We start from the raw sequence: 12650 nt of genomic DNA on the forward strand, positions 1-12650 counted from the left end.
GTGGAGGTACGAGAAGGAGTTAATTCATAGGTCACATTTTCCACATTGATCTCAGTTTGGCAAAAATACTAAGATATTTATATAACGGATCAAATCGGATACTACATTAGCTTCATATTATGTATGAAAGTAGGGGAGACTGGGAACATTCGGTACTTTTTTCAGATCTCTATATCTCAGTACTTATTCAACAGATATAACAACTTTATGGTTGTTTATTGTCGTCTGATATAAAAACTAGAACCAAAAACATATAATAAATCAGTATTAGTTAAAAATGTTTACATTTTTTAAAAAAAAAAGTCAAATTTGCCGAATGTGCCCCTCCCCGGGGTAACTTCGACATTTGATGGGGCACATTCAGGAGCATAATCATAGAATGGTAATTATCGCCGCTATCAATGTAGTTGAAATTCAGATCCTCTAAATATTCCATTTTGTTTTAATATGCGACTCAATGTTTAACTTTTAAGCGACACAATGTTTAACTTCTCAAGGCCACATACACCATCAGAAATATCGCCTTTTCGTCAATATAAGCATGTTTGATCTTATATATGTAATTTCGAACCATATTAAATGAAGACAAACTCAAAAACATTTTATGCACATCATAATATTTCTTCCAAACTTAGTTCAAGTTCAATTGTGGAAAAAAAAATAAATAAATAAATAATTTTATATCATGCGAACGGACCATCCGATTTGAACGAAACTTTGTACAACGTATTATATTTACCAAGCCTAAATGAAGTCAAAGGAAGGGACCCATTGGTCCACTCCTTCTGGTACCTCCCCCACAAAGGGTCAAAATTTGTCAATATTTATAAATACAATATCAAGTGAATGTCTGAGTTGAAGCAAACTTTGTAGAACCTATTATCTTTACCAAGCCTAGATCAAGTCCAATGATGTGTTGAAATTTTCCATATTTATAAATTCAATATCAGGCGAACGTAATGTCCGATTTAAACCAAACATTGCTCAACCTGTTATCTTTACAAAGCCTAAATCAAGTTCTCCCGGGAAAGGGTATTTTATAAACTTGCAAATTTGATAAAATTGAAGCAAATTTTGTAACTGATATGTACAACATTAAATTTGAATCTCTTTGATAAAAAACATTACACATGTAGTTCCGAAGACCTGCGCAAACCATAGGCTGTTTTTACTTGTTAATCATAAAAACCAATGGTGTACAGATTGTTTTGACACTCACTGTATGTCACACTAACTCATAAAAAACAGATTCGGAACTACGAACAACTTTCATAATATAACTTAAAAAAAGAATCTGAAAATACATTCGTGTTATACATACAAACCGATTTAGTTTACAATCAAAGCATACCGGCCGGTATATTCATTCGGTTTGTTTACAACTCATTTACGAACATTGTTGGCTTTGTTTCCGTTGTGTTGTTGTTACCGTCAAATCTGTGGCATAGTCTAATCGGGTTACATCAAGCATTGGAACTGAAACAGCTCTGCTAGGAAAATAACTGAATTTGTATGCGTGAAAGTAATAAAAAATGCACTGTTAGAAATTATTGATAAGATTTTGTTGCATTTTTTATATATAAGGAATGTTTTCTGCGAAGTAGTAATTTACCTACAAATATCCCGAAATGTCAATTGACTGTCACGTCGACTGCGAAATGCACCTAGGACTATCAAATGCTGAATGAGTTGTAAACTGTCTATCGGAAGATGGTTTATCCTCTAAAAACTTTCAGCATACCGAAAATCGGGCCGGAAAATTCATATTGGGGCTTTATCAAAGTATAAATTTATAATGAACATTTTCTGCGAAGAAGTTTATTTTTATCGTGATTTCAATAGAAAAACGAACAATGAAGTTTTACTGATAAAAAAAATAAGTTGGAATTCCAACGAATACTTCGAGGTCTTGCAAACGATTTAAGACACTTACTTCGAGCCCATATAAGGGCTATCCCAAAACCTCGATCAACATTGATAATTTTTGGTACACAGATTTTAGTGGGGGCTATGCCTGGCTTTGGTTGCCATTAATTAAATTCTCAAATGAGACTACCTTCTGTGATTATGCCATGGGTGGAGGGTATAAAATGAAGTATCGTTATATGGGTGCTACCCCTAAACAAGGTACAATGAGAATATAAGATATAACATCATGACCCTCTATATTATGGTGGATGGTTTAAAAATATTTTTTATTTTGATTAATACGCTTCAGATTTTGTAGCAGAATTTATGTTCCATTTAAATTTATTCTATTATCATATTCATATAACCAAATAAAATCTTAAAATCATGGCAACTCTTCATGGTAGGCCTGGTCATGATACTTTATAATCTGAAAAAAAAAAACAATTAATGCTCGTGTCTTTGTTTGTTTCCTTCTCCTGTTTGATACAAATCATCGGCGACATTGAAAAATGTGGAGGCGTACGTCACGTTCGCAGTGAAATTCTAAACTCAATGCTTGTCAACGGATTGTTTTTATTATTTTGTTGTTGTTGTTTTTTTTTCGTTCGAAGGGGCATCAGATAGATACACATGTTTAATCTTGACCATTGCCACCCGAAATCAAATGACACATCAAGCAAAGGTGCTATTAAATAGCTCACACAACAACAAAGCGTAGGCGCTAGTTTAAAAGCGTACAACCGATGGGGTGTACCGATAAAATGGGCGGTTAATGCGATACCACAAGTCAACATATGCATAATAATGTACAACATACGCACAGTGGACGATATTTATGTTTGAAGGTAGAGAAATAGCGGTGTTTTTCAAAAGGTTTTAGGAGTTTAGGTTTTATGGAGTGTAGTTAAAACTATGAGTGTTAGGAAGTATCTGAGAATCAGCTGAAATAAAGAAAAGATAAAATGGTAATTATCAGCAATTTCCGGCCTTAGATGATACTTTCACGCAAAGTAGTGCTGGTCTATGGAGGTGGTCTATATCGACAAAATTCCTACAAAGGAGCTAAAATATAAATTTACAATATTTCGAAATTTGAAGATATTTAAAAAGAATAATATTTCCAAATGCTACATTAAAATAGCTTAAGTTAACCTTGCTTTTCTCATTATAGCCCAATGTATAGTTTGTGTGCATGCGTTAATATCCAAGCCTAGTTTTGGGGAAACACAAATCAAACGGTACCGGTTAAAATTTCTTTTATTTTTGATGTTTTTTTTCAGGAGTACATGGAATACAACAAAGGCGACCAATTCAATGTGTAATGTCTTAATGATTGGAATTCATAATGAGTAAATTGATTCGACACGTTCCATAATGTCTAAAACAGCTCTTTGTTCAAAAGAAAAAAAAAATATATTTAACAGCATTAGGTAGCCTCAAAAGTATTCAATATTAAATATACATATGTACGTTATGCATCACTGTATAACGTACTGCAGGAATCTACTATTTTTTTACTAATTTTTCCATATCATAAAGAAAAAGTTGTTATCGTAGTAAACAATTGTACATATTTGCAGGTTCATGCATTTATTTTTGAAATCCATGTACTGGTCGTACGTCTCATCTCATTATGCATAACCAATTCCACATATCGGATACTTGATAGTTACACGTTATATTACCTCTCCGCCCGACTTTGTTTCTTTCTTATCGAGATATTTTGTTAAAAAAAAGTGATATTCTCCAGTTATGTAAAATGGATTTTCGACTTTTACAAACTAATGCAAAATTGTTATGAATTGTTGTCACAAAATAAAATATAGTTCTGAAATGTGTAATTTTTGAGCAATTTGAGCTTTTTGATAATAAACCAAGTATTTATAAAGAAAATCGAAAATCGACTTTGCGATTTCCTTAAAGATCAAAAGTCGACTTCGACTTTTTGGCTTTTCTATACAAAACGTCGATTAATCGACTTAATTATCACTATTGCATTTAGCGCCCCTCGTTCGTCCTTACCATTTTATAGTACTTTTAGCATTTTTCATTTTATTAGACGGAATTAAAAAGTTTGGAGGCGGTTTATTGTTGTTTTGCGTGTGTTTATCACAGAACACTCGGAAACAATTTACACAAAAATTACAGAAAATACGAATAATGTTTCGGAAATATTTAACTATATACGATAACTTAATTGATGTTCTTAAATTTACATTGTAAAATATGGTTCTAGTAATACATATACGACAATACACTGTACAAATTTCCCCAGTATAAATGAACAGGCCGATCATAACCAACTACCACAGAATTTTCTGCGGAGATCTACATTTTCTAAATGTTGACCAACAGGGTTTAAAATGCAGCATCAAAAAATATTAGCATTAGTCTTACAGAGCTACTGCTAAAAATATTGACATTACGACTAAATCAGCAAACGACTAGCTTTTTTAGTTCGTAGCATCCGTGCTAAGCACGTATTGCACATGCGAGCTTTTTTTGTTATGACTAATCGGCAGTACGACTACATATTCATATTTCGCTGTCGACGAATAATCAGCCGAGGGTTGTTTTTATGTTTGTGTGTTGCCAACGCAGAAATTAGAAAAAAGGCATTTCATTTTGTGCGTTTTTATTTAATTTAAACTTGTCAAATCGCAATTAAAAACTGTCAATAATAGTACTAAAAACTGAATAATATATTAAATTAAACTCTTTAGCAAGTATTACTAATTGTATTTGTTCGAAAAAATGAAATTATCATAATCTCGATTTTTAATTCTCTCATATAATTAATAAAATTTCAATGGACAACACTGAACTCGAAAAATTCTCGGGTTTTGTTTGCTAAAAATCTTGCTAAGCAGCCACAGTCAAGGTGCTTAGTCTTCATTGAAAGCTTTGGTTGTTAGTCGCGTTGACAATTATGTTGTAGTTGTTCATTGCTATTTTGTAGCTGCTGACAAAATCAAGAAGCTTTAGTTTTGCTTGCTAAAATTATTCGTAATGTATTGCTATTTGTTGCAGTTGTGCTTGGCTGTGCTGCATATTTTGAGGATGAATTTAGTTAGCAGTGCGGCAATTTTCTGTGTTTTTGCTATTTTGGCGTTAGCATTTTAAACCCTGTTGACCAATGATCGTAATCAAAATAGTCAATTTTATACGTGGACCTGATCTCCTTCCGTTTAAAATTGTCATATCCGGGTCATAATTTTAGCCATTAAAGCAACAAGAAAACAGAGGAGAAAAGCTTTTGGCGAGTATAAAAATCAAAAGCAGTCAATTCCACAGTAAGCTAATATGGCACAGACCTAAGTCTAGGATGATGAGTGCCAAACGGTTTCGATCAAAACTCGGTTCAAATATTGAAACAAAAATAAATAATTTTCTATTATTATGTATTTTTTACTAGTAGTTTAAAAATAAAATCTGAAAAATCTATTCAGTGGTAAAAATCTATTTTAAATTACAAATTGGTGTGTCATTAAAAATCAGTAATGCAACAACTGGAAAATTCAAATAGGAGAGAGTCAACGGGAAAACACATAAGAGGATTCAGAACTGGCGATTATGCTGTCTTTGAATGAAATGGCAATTTTGTAAAGCAACATCAGAGTCAAACTCGATTTTGAACGTCGTTCTCCTTTATTAATTTACAATAATAAAGCCAACCTTTGTTGTGGCGTTATCTGGAAATTGGCCAAGTTTCAACTTTCTAAAACCAAAAAAAAAAAAATAAAGCCAACTTAACATGCCAAGCTTGAAGTCCTCTTATGTGTTTCCCCATTTTAACGATTTGAATAGGTACCATATACATAGCGATGATGAAATGTACAGTGAGTCACAGTCAAAAGTATCTACATGAGTTTCTTTTTATAATTTTATGCAATAAAATAAACAATATTTTTGTGAATTCTATATTAAAAAAATAGTGATTGTTAAACACAAGCAATTGCACACACAGTGAAATGTATCCCAGATAAGAGTTTTTTTAACAAACGGATTTTTTGGTAGGGTATCCCTTGCTATCTTGTAAAGCGTTCAACCTTGCCGGCATAGATTTTAGACATTTTTCCGTGTAAGATGACTGAGTTTTCCCCATTCCACTTGTAAAACATTTCTCAGGCATGGCATGATTGATATGTTATGGCTTCTAATATTTTTCTCCAAAATACTCCTTTAGTTCTCTATAGAATTCAAATCCGGGGATTGAGGAGATGTTTCAATCACAATTATAAAGCATCAATTCAAACCATCTGGGACCTGATCAAATTGAAATGTTGTCTCCAATTTTTCACCACTTCATTTCAAATTATATTTTAGAATGTTTGGATTATCGGCCACTTGTTGGAGCAATCACTTGATGTCTCTTATATTGAATATTCGATTCTCGGCTTTGTGCCTCAATAAAATTTTTTGCATAGACTATCTCGGCAATCGTTGTGTTTCGTCTCATGGTCTCAAATTCTCACGATGGCTATCCAAATAAGCAAACTTACTAGTAAAGTGTTAAAAATATTAAAAAAAAACTAAGTGGATACTTTTGACTGTTTTTTAAAATTATTGTATATATGAATTCAACTTTACAGCAATATATTCCAGGACCTTTGACTCTTAAATTTTAGATTTTTCGAACAGTAGAGTTAATCGAAGTATGCACTGAAAGTCTTATATATTCATTCCCATTTCGTTATTCAAGGAGGGATTATCCTTAGACTTTGGAGGAGCGGGTAAGTTCTACCCGAAAATACTATCGAAAAAAGTGAATTCTAAAAAAATATTTCAGAAAATGCATAAGAGTAAAATTGTCCGCACGTCCAAAAGTATGTTCTAAAATTTCTTCTCCCACGTTAAATGTTGTTTCTATAATATCTTTCTTCTAATTAATACACATAATGCCGATGAGGTTTATTATTATTGATATTTAATAAAATGTAACATTTTTATCAATTGTCATAAAAACACAGGAATTTTTTAAAGCCCTATTAAATGAGGAACAACAAATTTAAAACAAAAGATAGGATTAAATATAGTTTCTAAATTAAAAGTTTTTAAGGAGTGAATAATCTCATTTTATGGGCATTTAAAATTCTGGAAAGTAAATAAAATTTTACTATCCATGTGGTTTAATATTAGATAACACTTTAAAAAAAGTGTATTCATTATGCTAAATACTTGATAACATATTAAAAATTCTACAATATGTAAGAAAATCTTCTCCAAATACAAAAACTGTTAAAAATAACCCATACGAATTACTATTTTAATTTATTTTTGAATTTTAAAATTCAAATCAATTTCTCCAAAGTTACTTCGCTGCTGCAATGCTAGGCGTTCTATTTATTGACCACCTTCATTTAATGTCATCTTATTTCGTCACGAATTGAAATTTGAATAGAGATGATGGCATCACAACTTCACGAACGAAAATGCATTTCAGATGATTCACACCGAACATAACCTGTCAACTTTTATTTATAAAAATACAATTTATGGACATTTGTCCCCAAATTGTATACGCCTACAAATTATTGTTGAATCATATTAGCCACACTTCCCACCTCACTCCGTAACCAAATAGCAATGAAATTCGTCTGGTTTTAATTTGATAATTTTGATGTTATGATGAATTTTTCTACGAAAAAAATTGCCAAAAAATGTTTTATTTTTAATACAATGATATGACATGATGTTGTAGTCTTTAGGATAAGATGGAGGTATGTTAAATAGGCCAGTCAGTTTGTAATACAATTGAGAACAAAATGTTTTTAAACAAAAAAAATTTTAATGGATCTATATCAACGCAATACACCATTTACCAGAAATAAATTGATGGTGTCAACAAAATTTGTACAAAATGGATAAAGGCGCAATAAAACGGAGAATTTCTCCCGATTTTTTGGCAAACAACATATTTATGGTTTTTACAGATGTAAAATATTCACATGTTATTATGTTTGATTTTAAACGGTGTTGCACAATAGCAAAAACAACCAGTAAGGAAAGTAGTAAAGTTGGACTGGGACGACTATATGATACCCTTCACCACTTAAAGCTAACTTGACACACTCTATTTGGTATGCTGCACGTTTTAAAATTTAATCTCAATCAGACATGCATTGATTACTTCCTGTACAATAAACATGAATTGATCGAAATTGTATATGGAAGCTATGCTATATCTATATCTAAACCGATTTCAAAGAAACTTGTCAGAGATTAATTTATATTAACTTAAGTACGTTTTGTGAATAGGCCTAGCTACTGGTCTTTAGTGCACCATTTACTAAAAATCGGACGAAAATACATTTGGGAGCTATATCTAAATCTGAACCGATTTTCATGAAACTTCGCACACATTATTATAGACGCAATTCATTGCGCTATGCCAAATTTCGAGAAGGACATATATAGGGATTTTGTGCACCATTTACATAAAATCGAACGAAAATATATATGGGAGCTATATCTAAATCTGAACCGATTTTCAGGAGACTTCGCACACATTATTATAGACGAAATTCATTACGCTATGCCAAATTTTGTGCAAATCGAAGGACATATAGGGATTTTGTGCACCATTTACATAAAATCTGAACCGATGTTTCATTCTAGACCTAATTCATTACGCTGTGCCAAATTTCGCGCAAATCGAAAGATATTAAAGGACTTTGGTACACCATCTACCTTAAATCGGACAAATATATATATATATGGGGGCTATATCTAAATCTGAACCGATCTTCACGAAGCTTAGTACACACCATTCTAGACTTAATTCAGTAGGCTATACCAAAATTCGTGCAAATCGACTGATATATAGGGACTTTAGTGCACCATTTATATATAATAGGACGAAAATATATATGGGAGCTATATCTAAATCAGAACCGATTTTCACGAAACTTAGCACACGTCATTCTAGACTTAATTCTGTACGCTATGCCAAAATTCGTTCAAATCGAATGATTTTTAGCGTCTTTGGTGTATAATTTACCTAAAATCGGGCAAAACTATATATGGGAGCTATATCTAAATCTGAACCGATCTTCAAGAAACTTAGCACACATCATTCTAGTCTTAATTCAATAAGCTATACCAAAATTCGTGCAAATCGAAAGATATATAGGGAGTTTGGTGCACCAATTATCTTAAATCGGAGGAAACTGTATATGGGAGCTGTATCTAAATCTGAACCGATTTTAACTAAACTTCGCACACATCAGTCTGGACCTTATTCAAAATGTTGTGCCAATCGGACAAATATTGGGAGTTTGGTGCATCATTCACATAAAGTCGGACGACTATATATTTGGGAGCTATATCTAAATCTGAACCGATTTTCTCCAATTTCAATAGGGTTCGTCCCTGGGCCAAATGAGTGAACTGTGCCAAATTTCATCCAAATCGGATCATAACATGTGTAATCGGACAGACGGACATGGGTAAATCGACTCAGAAAATGATTCTATGCATATGCTCAAAAGGAACCATGGGTCTATCTCGTTTTCTTTTGCCTATTACAAACATATGCACAAAGACATAATACCCTGTACCACAGTGTGGTGAAGGATATAATAAAAATGATATTTCCCGCACGAGATTTTGGGAGAGGACAATTTCAAAACGACCATAAAATCTGTGCCTTACAATGTAGCTTAGAAAGCAAATTCGCGTGATAACTCCATATGTTCGGTAATTCCTACACGAAGTAATCAATATTGGCCCCGCTTTAGGTATAGCATCGAGACATTCGTTCAAATCGAATGATTTTTAGCGACTTTGGTGTATAATTTACCTAAAATCGGGCAAAACTATATATGGGAGCTATATCTAAATCTGAACCGATCTTCAAGAAACTTAGCACACATCATTCTAGTCTTAATTCAATAAGCTATACCAAAATTTCGTGCAAATCAAAAGATGTATAGGGAGTTGGGTGCACCAATTATCTTAAATCGGAGGAAACTGTATATGGGAGCTATATCTAAATCTGAACCGATTTTAACTAAACTTCTCACACATCAGTCTGGACCTTATTCAAAATGTTGTGCCAATCGGACAAATATTGGGAGTTTGGTGCATCATTCACATAAAGTCGGACGACTATATATATGGGAGCTATATATCTGAACCGATTTTACCTAAACTTCGCAGACATCAGTCTGGACCTTATTCAGAACTCTGTGCAAAATTTTGTCCCAATCGGACAAATATTGGGAGTTTGGTGCATCATTCACATAAAGTCGGACGACTATATATTTGGGAGCTATATCTAAATCTAAACCGATTTTCTCCAATTTCAATGGGGTTCGTCCTTGGGCCAAATGAGTGAACTGTGCCAAATTTCATCCAAATCGGATCATAACATGTGTAATCGGACAGACGGACATGGGTAAATAGACTCAGAAAATTATTCTTTGCATATGCTCAAAAGGAACCATGGGTCTATCTCGTTTTCTTTTGCCTATTACAAACATATGCACAAAGACATAATACCCTGTACCACAGTGTGGTGAAGGATATAATAAAAATTATATTTCCCGCACGAGATTTTGGGAGAGGACAATTTCAAAACGACCATAAAATCTGTGCCTTACGATGTAGCTTAGAAAGCAAATTCGCGTATAACTCCATATGTTCGGTAATTCCTACACGAAGTAATCAATATTGGCCCCGCTTTAGGTATAGCATCGAGACACGTGCGCCTACAATTTTTTTTTTCAAATTTTTATATTGTACGTTGGTGATTGCCTCATATAACTTTACCCACCAAATTGCAGTATTTTGAGGATTTTATACACATGTTCTACCCTACCATGCGTTGTCAACAACGGTCCACGTTTTGGGGTTTTGAAATTTTTGGAAAAATCTCCATTAAAAATTGCTGAAATTTGTATTTGGTGTACATTATGGTTTACAACAATCGCTTGGTGCAATTGTCGGTATATTTTTTATTTTGGAATGTCATCTCTATGTTCGGCCCGGCCGAACTTAATGCTTTTTCCTCAAATTGTTTTTTACTTATTATTTTTATACCCTACACAACTATGTTGTCAGGGTATTATAGCTTTGTGCAGCCCCAAGAGTTTGTAACGCCGCGAAATATTGGTCCTAGACCCACCGTTATGTATACCGATTGTCATATCTGAATCGATCTAGATATGTAACTCCGCGAAATATTGGTCCTAGACCCACCTTTAATTATACCGATGATCATATCTCGACTAGCTGAGTCGATCTAGATATGTGTGTCCGTCCGTTCGTCTGTCCATTATAATTTGGTAACTCGATACAGGCCACAGTTATGGACAAATCTTCGACATTTTGCATGTAGGATGGGTTCTGGCCAATGAAGATCCCTATTGTTTTTGGTAAAGATCGTTTAATATTTAGGGGATTAAATGGACTAAATACTTAATTTTTGTCCGTTCTTTTGATCGCTCCAGAGGCCGCAATTATGGCCTTGTACTCGGATGTGGGATATACGTTATTATTATCAGATATTATTTAGTAACCCATTGCCACACTAGAGGACAGAAATGTAGCGCTGATCGATTTGAAATTTTTCATGAGGTTATGGTCATGAGGTTTTTTTTTTTGAGTCGATCTATAGGCCTCAATTATAAGCCGAACATCACAACACAACTCACGTTGAAGGGAATCTGGAATTAGAAGAGCTGTACTGAATATTAGTAATATTCAGAATATATGTCAGTGTAAGGAAGAGGTGCAGTTGACCTCTAATCGTGCAAGAGGGTGCAAAGGGTGCATTGCCAAGGCTCGGAAAAAACATCCGCAGAAAGTTAGAGTTCCGTGGTAGTTGTTTAGGGTATCGTATGGTCCGTCCTACAATACTGCTCCACTCACTGGTTTATTTATATAATCAGGTACAAAAGATGTAATGTAAAAATATTTATGATATAGATATCATTATAAAACGATATTTCCTCACATCCGGACAAATATACAGGTGTTTTATCACTATAACCGAAGATGTACTTAAAGATAACTTAAAATTTATGTGCAAAATATTGAAATACGCATTGAAACTACTTTGTTTAGTTTGTTTCTATTGTTTCCACTTCTATTCTATTTGTAGTTCTAATCAGATTTTTAGGAGCACTTCTTGTATGTACCCAAAGTGATGTAGGGTATCATAAAGTCGGATCCGTTCGATTTTATAAATTTAAAAATTTAATTAGCACCTCATTAGACATAATAATTAAATAACGACAACCGCATATTAATGTCGATATCTTGTTTTATGTATGTTTCAGATTCTTAATCATTGGGTATTTATAACGATTTTACTAAACTTGCATAGATGCTAGAATACTACTTTCGCATACAGTAAATACTACTCTCCCCTGCCGTATTAAATTTTACTATATTTCTTCTACACGACCCAATCTAATGTATCTGTATGAGTTGTCGTCTGAGAACCGCATGTGGACTGATGCTCAGCGATGCGCGGGGCATATTCGCTATGTTATTATGATAATTTGAGTTTTCGATTCGCCTTTTTTGTTTCGTTTTTTTTGGCTATCTGTCTGCTCGCACAAACCACGTTCTGTCTAATGGGACTTTTAGCTATTTAGTCTGGCGCTTCACCATTCTTATTTGGCTGGCTGTGTGACGTCATTGTTTTGTACATCAATTCGACTTGGTTGGTCGGTCACTGTGTGTATATTCAGACAGTTTTTCGCCGTCACAACATAGACAAACAGACTAGA

This window comes from Musca vetustissima, unplaced genomic scaffold (assembly GCF_032173495.1).
Source record: "Musca vetustissima isolate MV318-11 ecotype Yass unplaced genomic scaffold, APGP_CSIRO_Mvet_v1 utg2694, whole genome shotgun sequence".
Taxonomy (NCBI): Eukaryota; Metazoa; Arthropoda; class Insecta; order Diptera; family Muscidae; genus Musca; species Musca vetustissima.